Source organism: Lactuca sativa, chromosome 3 (assembly GCF_002870075.4).
Source record: "Lactuca sativa cultivar Salinas chromosome 3, Lsat_Salinas_v11, whole genome shotgun sequence".
Classification (NCBI taxonomy): domain Eukaryota; kingdom Viridiplantae; phylum Streptophyta; class Magnoliopsida; order Asterales; family Asteraceae; genus Lactuca; species Lactuca sativa.
Window position 1 is genome coordinate 166,429,195 of NC_056625.2, and position 15,291 is coordinate 166,444,485.

Sequence of the window (15,291 nt, forward strand, 5' to 3'; positions counted from 1 at the left end):
TTAGTGGACTCGCCGAGTAGGTCACTAAACATGCATTCCATTCCCACTGGTACTCGACAAGTAAGGCAACCAACTTGCCGAGTAGGATATAAGACCAATTATTCTTTAATTAAATTCATACCTGGAATCGGGAGGTTACACAAATACACCCACACCCACCCCCACAAACATACCCACAACCATAAACACACACACACACCCACAAACTCACAACCACCCCACCCCTACCCCCATACACACATACATACACACACACCCAACACCACTACCACAATCACCAACCTACCATCACCATCACCACCACCACTACCCCATCATAAACACCACTACCCCAAAATACGACCCAAAAATTTTTGTTTTAATATTACTAAAAATCACAACATCAAACGTTATATATAATAAAACCATGGAACGAGTAACTCAAAGTCATAGTAACAGGATTCAAAATAAGGACTGTATCAATCATATCAAAATATCAGAGTAAATTCCTAGGCTAAACTGAAGCTGTGGTGTGTGCCATGTCATCATCCCGAGCTCTTCCCCTTACGCGCAGAACTACCTAAAACCAAAACTGAAACTGTAAGCACAAAGCTTAGTGAGCTCCCCCAAACTACCACATACCATACACTAACATATAAAGCACATATTGGGACTTGCCCACTGCATCGGACCGAAGTCTGGAAACTGCATCGGACCAAAGTCCGGAAACTAACCAGGGCCTTTCCCTCTGCATCGGATTGAAGTCCGGAAACTAACTACATCGGATCGAAGTCCGGAACTGACTGGGACCTCGTCCCCTGCATCGGACCGAAGTCCGGAACTAACTGCATCGGACTAAAGTTCGGAACTGACTAAATCATAACATGGCATAAACATATCAACTAGCATGAACACATATATTGCATACTGCATCGGACCAGAGTCTGGGACACATAACACAAAACATGCTTGAATCACAAAGACATCAAGCAATCTAACTACTGCCTCGGACCGAGGTCCTGAACTACTGCTATCTAAACCGGCCGGTATTGTGGCCGTAAACCAGTTCCTACTGGAAGGAAACTCACCTCGGAATGTTGACTGCTGAAAAATCAAGTGAAAGATCCCCGACTGCTGTCCCGGCTGCTCTCCGACTATCATGACAAATCAAACACTAAATCAAAGGGGAATCTTTGGATGGGTAAAATGACTATTTTACCCTTACTATGGTGTGGGTCATAATCATGGCCCAAACCCTTTAATTCTTTCTAAGTGCTCCACTGGCCCATTAAAGGCCCACTAATGACCCAGTTATACTGAATTGGGCCTACTTCACATATGGCCCTTCATAAGCCCAAAACTGGCCTTGGCCCATAATCTGACTCCCGCTAGCCCACTAAGGCCCTAGGTCCAAAATACAGCCCACACTGAGGGACTCACATAAGCTCAAACTTCTAAAAAAACCCATCTATTTCCAAGAAGATGGCTAGATCTCATGCATGGCTTCATGAAAGCCTCAAAGATTAAAACTTTACTGCCATAGGGACACTTTGAGCTTCAAGGATAGCAATCCCAAGCTCCAAAACGAAGTTGCATGATAAAGGTCCTTCCTTTGGACCTAAAAGGTCCAAACTTCCAAAAACTCCTAGATCTAAGCTTACAAGAGGAAAATTGGGAGCTTTATACCTCTTTTGGATGCCAAATGAAAGAATGATCCCAGATCCTTGAGCTCAAGGTACTCAAGTTCTTCTTCCACTTCTATTTTCTTCTTCCAAGCTCTAGGGTTGATTGTTACAAATCTACCCCACTTGAATCAGACTTCATCCTTGAAGTCCGCTGCTACTGAATCTGAAAACAATTCCGGATAGTGCTCCTGCATCTCCTTCTTGGATTCCCACGTCCACTCTGAACCCTTCCGGTGTTGCCACTGCACCTTCACTAGTTGAACCACCTTATTCCTCAAGGTCCTTGTCTTCCTATCCAAATCGCAACCGGTCTCTCAATATAATTCAGGTTGCTATTAACCTGTATATCCTCTAAGGGTACAACTGCTAACTCATCCACCAAACACTTCCTCAACTGGGAAACATGGAAAGTGTTGTGGATCTGGCTAAGCTCTGCCTGAAGATCCAACCGATAAGCGACTCGACCCACCCGGGCTAAAACCCTAAAAGGACCGATGAACATGGGGACAACCTGCCCCTCTTTCAGAACCTGATAACACCCTTCCAGGGTGACACCTTCAGGACGACCATATCGCCCACCTGAAACTCCAAGTCTGAATGCCTCGTATCGGCTTAACTCTTTTGCCGACTCTGTGCAGTCTGCAGTCTGCTACGGACCTGCTGGATCAACTCCGTGGTCTTGAGCACCACTTCGGTGCTACCAATGACTCGATGACCGACCTCACCCCAATAAATAGGGGTCCTGCACTTGCTCCCGTAGAGCATCTAAAAAGGAGGGCGGTCAATACTCGCATGATACGTATCCCAACTGCCACCGAAGTCTAGGACACATGCTCGAAGCATGTCCTTGAGAGTCTGAATCGTCCTCTCGCTCTGCCCGTCCATATAAGGGTGGAAAGCGGTGCTGAAATGGAGACGATTACCCATCTCTTCGTGGAACCACTTCCAGAATCTGGAAGTAAAACGGACGTCTCGGTCTGACACTACCGAAACAGGCACTCCATGCCGTGCCACAACTTCTTGCACATAAATATCGGCTAGCTTCTCAGCCGATATGCTCTCCTGAATCGGTATAAAATAAGCACTCTTCGTTAACTGATCCACAATAACCCAAATCGAATCTACTCCATGTGCGGTCCTGGGAAGCTTAATGATGAAATCCATGGTGATATCCTCCCATTTCCACACTGGAATGTCTAACGGCTGCATTGTAACAACGTAATTTTTCAAAATAATTTTTCATTTCTTAAAACATATTTTCATCCAAATCCAACCATAAAAATCCCATGTATCATAATCATAATACAAAACATGTCAAATCCCAAGATCAAATAAATCCAAATCCGATTGCGTGTGTGTGTACGAGTCATGTCGGCGCCTTCCCACGGTCCTCGCTAGTACCTAAAACACATAACACAACAATTGTAAGCATAAATGCTTAGTGAGTTCCCCAATATAACACTTACACACATACGCCCTTCCGGTCCATGTGTCTCAGGGGACTTCCGTCTTGACCCGGTAAACCTTCCGGTCCCACCCATGTCGACCTTCCGGTCCATAACTCCCTGACCTTCCAGTCTACATCATAATGCCTTCCGACCCATAACATAATGCCTTCCGGACCCAATCAAGCATAGGATACATATCGTATACAAACAGGAAACTCATAACATACAATGCATATATCTTATAGCATACCAAACCTTCTGGTCACACATAGGTACCCTTCCAGGTACAGTATAGTGAAAAGACTCACCTCGTATGATGTCTAAGTCTCACGTGCTTAATATCTCTGAATCTCGTAACCTCGACCTAGCCTCGCCTAATCACATCAAATAATCATTCTAAACCATTAACAGCTCTCAAGGCTATACTATATGCCTTCTAAAATTCCACAAAAGGGTAAAAGACCATTTTACCCCTCCCTGACCTAAAAAGTCCACATGTTGACTAAAACCCTAAAAGTCAACAAAAGTCAACAGCAAGCAGTACGTGGGGCATACCAGCTCCTGTACGCTGGGCGTACTCTTGCCTTCCAGAAACGGGGTACGCAACCCCTTACACGGCGCGTACAGGGATTACACCCAACATAATGCCCAGTTTCTTTGTTCAGCATATTCAGGTATTAGACGGTTAAGACTTGCATCCAAACTTCAGATCTGACCCCTCTAATATGTCTTAAACCATAAAGTTGGAACCTTTAAGCCTTTGCATGGCTATAAAGATCACTTTGAGCTCAAAACACCTTTCCTCTTTCCATAATGAGACTATAACTCATGCATGCCACAAGATCCACGTCTAAGACTCGATTTTTCTGACTCCTCAACACATTTTACACTAGAAAAGGTCAGATCTAAGCTTACGGAGACTCTTTGCACATAAAGTCTCCAACTTTGAACCAAAACCCTAACAAATGTTCCTTTTATAGTGCAAGGCCACAATTTAGGGTTTTACATCTGGGCCTACATGTTCCTTTTATAGTGCAAGGCCACAATTTAGGGTTTTACATCTGGGCCGGTTACCCCCGACGTAACCTTGGGTACGCCCAGCGTACCCGAATGAACACGCGTATGAATGAAGCGCATGAGTACATGCGGTGTACGCCCCAGTACGCCCAGCGTACTCACCAAATCATCTTTTCAATTTCAAGGGACTAAATGCCAACTCTCTAAAATAGAAGGGCCATAAAGCTAACCTGGAATTCGGGCTGTTACATGCATCTTGCCGTGGGGCCTTTGGTCCTCTGCCTTGACCTTCCTGCAGGTCAGGCACCTCTCCACGTACCAGGCGACATCCCGCTTCATGCAGGGCCACCAATAATCGGGTCGAAGATCTCTATACATCTTTGTTGCCCTGGGTGGATGGAAAATCGAGACTTATGGACCTCTTCCATCAACACTTGCCGCACACTGCCCCAGTACGGTACCCAGACTCTCCCATGAAGGGTCAGCAGTCCTCGATTGTCATAGTCAAAGGAAGCTATTCGACCCATAATCCTCGCACACTTCCGCCTCTCCTCCTTGAGGCCCTCGGCCTGTGCCTCTCTGATCTGTTCCAATAATGGAGTAATCACTGTCATTCTCAGACATATATCCCTAATCGGGGCTGCTGCCGCCCTGCGGCTCATGGCGTCGGCCACTACGTTGGCCTTCCCTGGATGATAAAGGATCTCACAATCGTAATCCTTCACCACATCTAACCACCAACGCTGCCTCATGTTAAGGTTCAGCTGATCCATGAGGTATCTCAAGCTTTTGTGATCCGTGTAGATGGTACAACGGACCCCATAGAGGTAATGTCTCCAAATCTTGAGAGCAAACACTACTGCCCCCAGCTCTAAATCATGCGTCGGATAATTAGCCTCGTGAGGCTTCAACTGTCTCAAGGCGTAAGCTATCACATGGCCTCGCTGCATCAACATTGCTCCCATACCGGTGATCGAAGCATCTCAGTAGACTACGAAATCATCTACTCCCTCTGGTAGGGTAAGAATCGGTGCCTCGCACAATCTCTGCCTGGGGGTCTCGAATGCTGCCTGCTGCTCAGGCCCCCAGCAAAACACCACCGACCTCTTAGTTAGTCGGGTGAGCGGTACAACTATCTTGGAGAAATCTTGGATGAATCTCCTGTAGTACCCTGCCAAACCTAAGAAGCTCCGAATCTCAGATGGAGACCTCGGGACCTCCCACTGCATCATGGCCTCTATCTTAGCCGAATCTACTAGTATACCCTTCTGATTGACGAGATGCCCAAGAAACTGCACCTCACGCAACCAGAACTCGCACTTGGAGAACTTCACGAAAAGTCTCTCCATCCTCAAGGTCTATAGCACCTCCCTCATGTGCTCCTCGTGCTGCTCCTAAGTCTTGGAATAAACCAAGATGCCATCTATGAATACTATCACAGACCGATCTAGCATCGGCCTGCATACGCGGTTCATGAGGTCCATGAATGCGGCTGGAGCGTTGGTAAGCCCAAACGGCATCACTACGAACTCATAATGACAATAGCGGGTCCTGAAAGCAGTCTTCTGCACATCCTCATCCCTTACCCGCATCTGATGATACCCTGAGCGCAAATCAATCTTGGAGAACCAAGATGCTCCCTGAAGTTGATCAAACAAGTCATGTATCCTCGGGAGTTGGTAACGGTTCTTCACTGTTACCTTATTCAACTCCCGGTAATCTATACACATATGGTGCGACGCATCCTTCTTCTTCACGAAAAAAATCGGTGCTCCCCAAGGCGATCTGCTCGGCCTAATAAAACCCTTGTCTAGCAGCTCTTGCAGCTGCATAGACAACTCCTGCATCTCTGGGGGAGCCAACCGATAGGGTGCCTTGGCTGTTGGAGCCGCACCTAGAATCAGATCAGTCCTAAACTCAACTTGTCTCTCGAGAGGTATTCCAGGAAAATCCTCTGGAAATACATCCGGGTAGTCTCGCACTACCGGAACATCGTCAGCTGTTGTCTTGCCCTTCTCCCGGGCATCCAAAACATAGGCAATGTAACCGACGCAACCCTACTGGAAGTAGCGCCTCGCTCTCACTGCTGAACAAAGAACTGGTACGCGTTGTGGCGTCTCGCCCTAAATCACTAAGTCTCCCCCACTGGGAGTGCGAACCCTCACTAACTGTATCTCACAATCAATCATCGCCCCATTGGGGCTCAGCCAATCCATGCCTACTATGACCTTATTCCCTCGCACGGGAATAGGGACCAAGTCCACCGAAAAATGCTCATCGAATAACTGAAGAGAACATCCTCTATGTACTATCGCGACCCTAAAAATCCTATCATCTGCGATCTCGACCTCAAGTGGGCAATCCAGCTCCCCTGGAGCTCTGCTAAACCTCTTGCTAAGCGCAAGCGAAACGAATGATCGGGTAGCCCCCGAATCAAACAATATTGTGGTTGATATGTCGTTCACTAGGAACGACCCTATATAAAACATATAATCATAAGAAACAATCAATAATAAATGCATAGATAAGGGAAAAAGACGTACCCATCACCACATCAGGAGTCGCTCACGCCTCCTCTGCCATCAGCTGAAAAGCCCTACTCTTTGCCACCAGCATCTCAACTTTGCCCTGTCGACCGTCTATAACCATCAAGGTAGCAGGGGCAGGTGCTGACACCTTCCTTGCTGCAGCTAAACTCAGACACTGGGACTTTTTGTGTCCCCTCTGATTGCAATGGAAGCAAATAAGATCTGATGTCATGGTGGCGGTCACAGTAGTTGTACAATCCCTGCTCAGATGCGCAGTCTGACCGCACTTTTAGCAGCCGGCACTCCCTGCCTTGCACGCCCCATCGTGAAATCTCCTATACTTGCTACACCGACCGTGGCTCTGCTAACTCCTGGATCTGTGATCTGAAACCTTGGGCTTTTTTCCTGAACTCCCTATACCCGAAGCTGTCTCCGGCTTCCTCTTCCTTTCCAACTCAAGGTCTATTTCTCTTTCCCGAGCCCTATCGATCATGTAATCCAGCGTTTTACAGCTGGATCGGCTCACAAATTGGCAGATATCACTCTGCAACATCTCATGATAACGGTTCTTCTTCATTTCCTCATCATCTGCGTGTTGAGGATCGGGAAGTGACCTATCCATAAACTTGGCGGTAATCTCCACCACTGTCTCTGTCGTCTGGGTGAGGTCCTGAAACCCCTTGGCTAATTGCTGCACCTCTATAACCGGTGCGAACTCAACTCTGAACCTGGCAGTGAAGTCAGTCCTGGACATAGTATCCAAAGCTGCGTCATCTCCAATGACATGTCCAACCTCCTCCCACCAATCACGTGCCCTATCCTTCAAAATACAGGACGTTAATATGATCTTGTCCCCCTCAGGACACCTACTAGTGCGGAATGCGTTGGCCACATCCGCCAACTATCTGGTACTCGCCATGGGGTCCCGCGCCCCGTGATAATCTAGAGCTCCACATGCCCGAAACTCCCTGAAAGTAAGTGTGCGCGACCCCATCATGACCGCCACCACAGCACGAAATGTGCCCAACTTCTCCTCCATCAACTCTAGTATACCCTCCTTGATCGAACCAAAGATCACGGGAGTTTGTTCAAGAATGATACGGGTCACATCTGAGGTGAAGAATTCTCTAGTCTGCTCATCCACATGCTCGGCCCCCGAGGTGGATCCTGATCCCTCGCCGGCTCCTGAACAGCCGACTGCTGGCCTAGGTCGCAAAACCACCATACTGAAACACATCATAACAAACATCAGAAACACTGATATATCTCGAGGGATCGCTACTACTACAGGTTTCCCGGTCTCGTCTAAGCCTTCCTTGATTCGAGTACAGATCCTCTGCTTCCAGTAGTATGAGCCCCTACTACCTTCCACATCTATCTGTACCTTCCTCAAGGACCGCCTCAACTCCACCAAGCCACTATTACTGCTGCTGATCTCTTATACTCTCATCCTAGGCTTGCCCTAGGGAAATCTCTGACTCAACCAAACCATTCCTCAGCCGCTGAAGGTCTCCTTGTAACGCCAATTAGTCATCACCTGAATACCATCACATGTGACGAGGCTCAGATAATCCTTCAAGTAAAAGACTCATCCCTACAACGGTTAGAATCAAACGAGAGCTGCGCAATAGGGCCAAATCCAACACTCTGAGATTATTCAACCATGATCACATGTGACGTGACGTATTCACCTAATGGCTAACTCCCATTATTCGGAGTCCCACAAAGCACAAAGCAAGCAGCATTCAGACATAGGAAACTACTCAAGAAAATCTATCCTCAAAACAAGAAACTATACTAGCATACAATGCTAAGCTCATGCTATCAGGCATAATCTAAACAGTCTATTCTATTGCTATCTACTCAATACTAGCATGCAATTCTCATAAAGCTGAAACACATAAAGCATGCACATAAGGCATCATCCTAGATCCTTAGTCCTATTCTAGCATGTTGTTCTACTGAATCTGAAACAGATAATCATAATGTAAACTTATATGGGTAATTTGGGAGTACTTACTTGAGCTCGGCTGATCGCATATACCACACCCTTTTTATGGTTTCAAAACTCTTTTCTTTTTAAGTTTCTTTCTCAAAAATTCTTTTGAAAGCATTTTTCTTTAAAAAAATCTTTTACTATTTCCTTAGTTTGATTTCAGTCACACCCGAAAGTGTATCCGAATCCCTCAAACCAAGGCTCTGATACCAACTTGTAAGGACCCAAAATACGACCCAAAATTTTTTGTTTTAATATGACTAAAAATCACAACATCAAACGTTATATATAATAAAACCATGGAACTAGTAACTCAAAGTAATAGTCACATGATTCAAAATAAGGACTGTATTAATCATATCAAAATATCAGAGTAAATTCCCAGGCTAAACTGAAGCTGTAGTGTGTGCCATGCCATCATCCCGAGCTCTTCCCCTTACTGGCAGAAGTACGTAAAACCAAAACAGAAACTGTAAGCACAAAGCTTAGTGAGCTCCCCCAAACTACCACATACCATACACTAACATATAAAGCACATATTGGGCCTTGCCCATTGCATCGGACCGAAGTCTGGAAACTGCATCGGACCGAAGTTCGGAAACTAACCAGGGTCTTTCCCTCTGCATCAGATCGAAGTCCGGAAACTAACTGCATCTGACCGAAGTCTGGAACTAACTACATCAGACCGAAATCTGAAACTGACTGGGACCTCGTCCCATGCATCGGACCGAAGTCTGGAACTAACTGCATCGGACTGAAGTCTGGAACTGACTGAATCATAACATAGCATAAACATATCAACTAGAATGACCACATATACTGCATACTGCATCGGACCAGAGTCTGGGACACATAACACAAAACATGCTTGAATCACAAAGACATCAAGCAATCTAACTACTGCTTCGGACCGAGGTCTGGAACTACTGCTATCTAAACGGACCGGCATTATGGTCGTAGACTCGTTCCTACTGGAAGGAAACTCACCTCGGAATGCTGACTGCTGAAAACTCAAGTGAAAGATCCCTGACTGCTATCCCAGCTGATTTCCGGCTATCATGACAAATCAAACACTAAATCAAAGGGGAATCTTTCGATGGGTAAAATGACTATTTTACCCCTACTATGGTGAGGGTCATAATCATATCCCAAACCCTTTAATTCTTTCTAAGTGCTCCACTGGCCCATTAAAGCCCCACCAATGACCCAGTTATACTAAATTGGGCCTACTTCACATATGGCCCTTCATAAGCCCAAAACTGCCCTTGGCACATAACCTGACTCCCGCTAGCCCATTAAGGCCCTAGGTCCAAAATACATCCCACACCGAGGCCCAATACTCAAGGTCCAAACTCACTTTGTTACCCGGGGCGTACTCCAGAGTACGCTTAGCGTAATTGCTTGATGGCGAGTACGCTGGGCGTACCTACACGTACGCACAGCGTAATACCCTGATAAGCTCTTTCTCTATTAAGTGCTTAATATTCCGAGTCAGAAGCTACAATCTTAGAGCCAGGTCTTATTCCATGTCTTAAACCATAAATATGCTTACTTAATGGCTTACAAGACTCACATAAGTTCAAACTTCTAAAAACACCCACCTATTTCCAAGGAGATGGCTAGATCTCATGCACGGCTTCATGAAAGCCTCAAAGATTAAAAATTTACTACCATAGGGACACTTTGAGCTTCAAGGATAGCAATCTCAAGCTCCAAAACGAAGTTGCATGATAAAGGTCCTTCCTTTGGACCTAAAAGGTCCAAACTTCCAAAAACTCCTAGATCTAAGCTTACAAGAGGAAAGTTGGGAGCTTTATACCTCTTTTGGATGCCAAATGAAAGAATGATCCCAGATCCTTGAGCTCAAGGTACTCAAGTTCTCCTTCTTCCACTTCTCTTTTCTTCTTCCAAGCTCTAGGGTTGATCATGACACTAACCATCTTCATTGAATAAGCATTACCAAAAAGGGGGATAACTTAGATGTGTTTGTTTTAAATTGGCTTTGATTCTGATTGTACGATGGTCGAGAGTTTTAGAGGTAGATGGTGCTGACAAAGGCAGATGTATGGTGGCTTGCAGTGAAAACAACGAATTGGAGATGGTGGGAGGTATGATGATAGATTGTAGTGCATTGTGATAGAGTTGCATAAATGGTTATGGCTGGTGGGGGGAGGTTGCTTGTTGGGGTTGAAGTTAGGGTTTTCTAGAGAGTGTAATATTTTGAAAGGAAATGGTTTCAATTACACCGTTGATGGAACAATGTATAGATAAAGATGCATAGGATTTTTTGTTTATGTCTTATCATAAGTGTGTTTGTTTGTGCTTAAAAAGTAGTACTTTTATGGTATTTGTTTCTAATTGGTTTCATGTATTTACTGTAACATCCGGGAATTCAGAGTATATTTTTAACCTTGCTTCTCCTTCCAATTGTCAAGTATAATCCATAAAAGAGAAATTGTCACAGATGAGTACGCTGGGCGTAGAAGGGAGTACGCTGCGCGTACTCATGTGATTAAGTTGGACGCGGTATCCACACGGTACGCTGGGCGTAGTGTTCCCAGACTCAAAAACCCTAATTAAGAGAGAGGCCTTATATATAGAATGAGAGGGTCTCATTTCCAGCCACATTCTTCAGTCAAAAACCCTCTCAAACCCTTATACACCTGTTCTCAAGCTTGCTATGGCCTTGATGAGCTTATATGTGTTCTTGTGGACTCTTGGGAGTTAAGAAGGAGCATGGAAGAGAATGGAATTGAAGTCTAGGCTTTGGATCTGAGCTTTCCTGAGGCTAGAGCACCAGTTGAAGGTATAAAGTTCCAAGCTTTCCCTTTCTTTTGTGTTGTGTATATTAGGGTCCATTTTAGGGTTTTTGGTCCCAAAGTTTGAAGCTTTGCGAGTTGTTAAACTCCAGAGCCCTTTTAGCCGTCCTTTTGAGTGATTTTGATGGAGTTGTTTCACAAAAATAAGATCTTGAAGGTTAAGATCAGATCATGCATGCATAGAGAGCTTAATGAGTAAAGAAAAGGAGTATTGTGTGTGTTGTGATCACTTCAGCCATGCAAAGGCTAAAAGTTTACGACTTTATGGAATAAGGACTGTTAGGAAGCCTAGATCCAAGATATGAGCTACGGTCTTAACGGATTAAGACCCATAAAATGGATTTAGCATAAAGGAGGTTACGCGCCGCGTAATATCAGTACGCCCCGCGTACTGGATTGAAGCCCCCGATCAGTCCTTGGGCGTTTGAGCGTACGCTGAGCGTACCAAGGAGGTACGCCCCGCGTAACCCCTCTGTGGGATTTTGGACTAGACTTGATATTTGGGCTTTGAGTATTGGGCTTGAATCCTTGAGCCTGCATAGTTGAGCATATGAGCAGAGAATTAATCGATGTTTTGGGCCTCATGTTGGGCTTATCTTGTAGGGTGAGATTAGGCCTTGGGGAAAACCCATTTATTATTGGACCTTGGTGGGCCCAATGGGTTATGGCAAGAATGGGCCGGTATATGGTCTATCTTTAGACCTAGTAAGCGAAAGGTTGGACTCAGTTCCTAATTAGGTTAATTGTGGGAGTTGACACAGAGTTAGAGATTGGTGTTTAGCAGCAGCGTGACTAGAGGTGGATTCTTCATGCAAGGTGAGTTTTCTCACTATACTATACCCGGAAGGGGATTTTTATTGTGTGACCGGAAGGTCGGATATGTTATGAGTTATATGCATTGTGAAGGTCGGAAATGTTATGAGATGTATGCATTGTATGTGATAAGTCAATCGTTTATATGTGTTATGTATGATATGCTTGATATGGGCTGGAAGGCATTATGATATGGGCCTGGAAAGGCGTATGTGCGTAAGTAGTATTTTGGGGAACTCACTAAGCACTTATGCTTACAGTTGTTGTGTTATATGTTTCAGGTACTAGTGAGGACCGTGGGAAGGCGCCGACGTGATCTGTACACACTGACAGAAGAATTGTTTTATGATCTTGGGATGTATTTTTGTTACGATGGAATTTGTTAAACATGGGATTTTCCAATATTAAATGATGGTTTATGTTGTTTGAAAAATGAAAAATTGTTTTGAAAAATCTGAGCATTACATTTACATGCATCACTATTAAATAAATTTACACCATCCAAATTAGATCCAATGGTTATAATTTTACCTTCTTATTTTTAAGACTATGTCCTTAAAATTTGATGGACCCCATTATTATATATGCATTATAAAGTAGTAATATATATATATATATATATATATATATATATATATATATATATATATATATATATATATATATATATATAGGGAAAACTACAATAAAGTCCCTACATATTGGCCTCATAATCGATTTAGCTCTTATATATTTTTTTATTCAATGAAGTTCCAAATACCGGTAATCGTATTCAACTTAACCCTTTGACCCGATCAACAGGTCATCCAACTTTCAAAAATTATATTTTCGGCCCAGATTTCAAAATTTATTACAAATTTGGTCCAAATTTTACATTTTTGGCCCATATTTTATATTTTTTTACAAATTTGGTCCAAAATTTACACTTTTTGCCCAAATTTTAGAATTTTATTATGAATTCATCATAACTTTAGTCTTTTTTACAACTTTTTTTTCTCAAAAGTTTGTTTCTAATTTGTTTTTTCTTTAAAACTCATATTTATACAAAAAAAACATATTTTCACATAAAAATCTTATTTTTTCTATATAAATTTTTTAAAAAAAACTTTTTTGCATATGAAATATCTAATTATAAAAATAGGTTTGGATTATTTGTGTGATTTCTCTTAAAAATCAATTAAGAAATTAAAAGTAACCCTAAATTATACTATTAAATTATAGTTTGTCAAAAACTAGTTACACTAGTTACCCTAAATTAAAAGTAACCCTAAATTATACTATTAATATACATATTTTAATATGTGTTCTATTTAATGTGTATTCTTTTTTCTATGAGATTTTAATATAGTTGTTTATATGTATTTTTCAATCTGTTGCATCTTCGTAAATTAAATCATACCTTCGATCACATATATATGACAAAAGGTATGTAAAGTTGTTCTAATCTCATATATGACAATCCATATTGATTTCAGTAGGAGTTGTAACTATCAATGTTTGTAATACTTTTTTACATTTGTTAAATGTCATTTTCTGCCAAAAACCTCCTTATCGACAAATGACAATTGCTCCATTCTAGATAGTTATTTTTTGTTATTACAACAAACAAAATTGACACATGAATCTGATTTTACAAAGAAGTTTAAATAAAGAAATCCAAAGTGATGATGAACTATATGTATGAACATGTATTCAGGGATAAACAAAAAAATATGAAGTTTTCAATATGTAGCATCTTCTATTATTTAAACGTTTCCTATAAATGTGATTAAAGAACAAATAAATAATATTAAAATGAGTGTAACTAGTTTTTGACAAACTATAACTTAATAGTATAATTTAGGGTTACTTTTAATTTCTTAATTGATTTTTTAAGAGAAATCACACAAATAATCCACACCTATTTTTATAATTAGATATTTCATATACAACAAAGTTTTTATATAGAAAAAATAAGATTTTTATGTGAAAATATGTTTTTTTTTGTATAAATATGAGTTTAAAGAAAAAACATATTAGAAACAAACTTTTGAAAAAAAAAGTTGTAAAGAAAACTAAAGTTAGGATGAATTCATAATAAAAATCCTAAAATTTGGGCAAAAGGGTAAATTTTGGACAAAATTAGTAAAAAAAATTTAAAATCTGGGCCAAAAATGTAAATTTTGGACCAAATTTGTAATAAATTTTGAAATCTAGGCTGAAAATGTAATTTTTGAAAGTTGGATGACCTGTTGACCGGGTCAAAGGGTTAAATTGAATACGATTACCGGCATTTGGGACTTAATTGAGTAAAAAATATATATATAAGAGCTAAATCGATTATAAGATCAATATGTATGGACTTTATTGCAGTTTTCACTTTAAACTTTGTATAAATGTTTTTCACATTTAACATATTTTTGCAACTACTATTTAAAATACGAACAAAATGTCAAAAAAATTAATTTAGTTGGAGTTAATTTTAAAAAATTAAAAAATTAAAAAAAAAAAAAAAAAAAAAAACCTCTCTCTCATCTACTTTTCTCCACCATCATTTCCTTTGAATATAAAAACAAACATCACTTCCCCATTCTGCCACAATTCTATAATCTTTTCTCTCTTTCTCATCCACTTCTATATTCTGCTGAAACCACCGCTCAACACCGCCACCACCACCACAAGAGCTAGAGTTTTTAGAACACTTTATGCCGCTGTCAACCCCTCCTTCACTGGTCCACACCACCACCTCCTTATTCAACAGCTTCATTGCTTTGATTCTTCAACAATCAACTTCGAACAAGATTAAATAAAAAGACTATAAAAGATGCATGACATTGGCACTTTGCTTCTTGAAACTCTTTGATTCAGTAGCCTTCCCCTTTAGGAACGGATAAACGGTTGAGATTTGGGAGCCTCCGATTCAGCAGTCATCGACATTCTTATTAATAACGACATCAAATTTGCATCAATTTGATTGAACCCACTATGTTACTTTCAAGGTTCATCTCCCAGTCTTCTTAGAAAAAC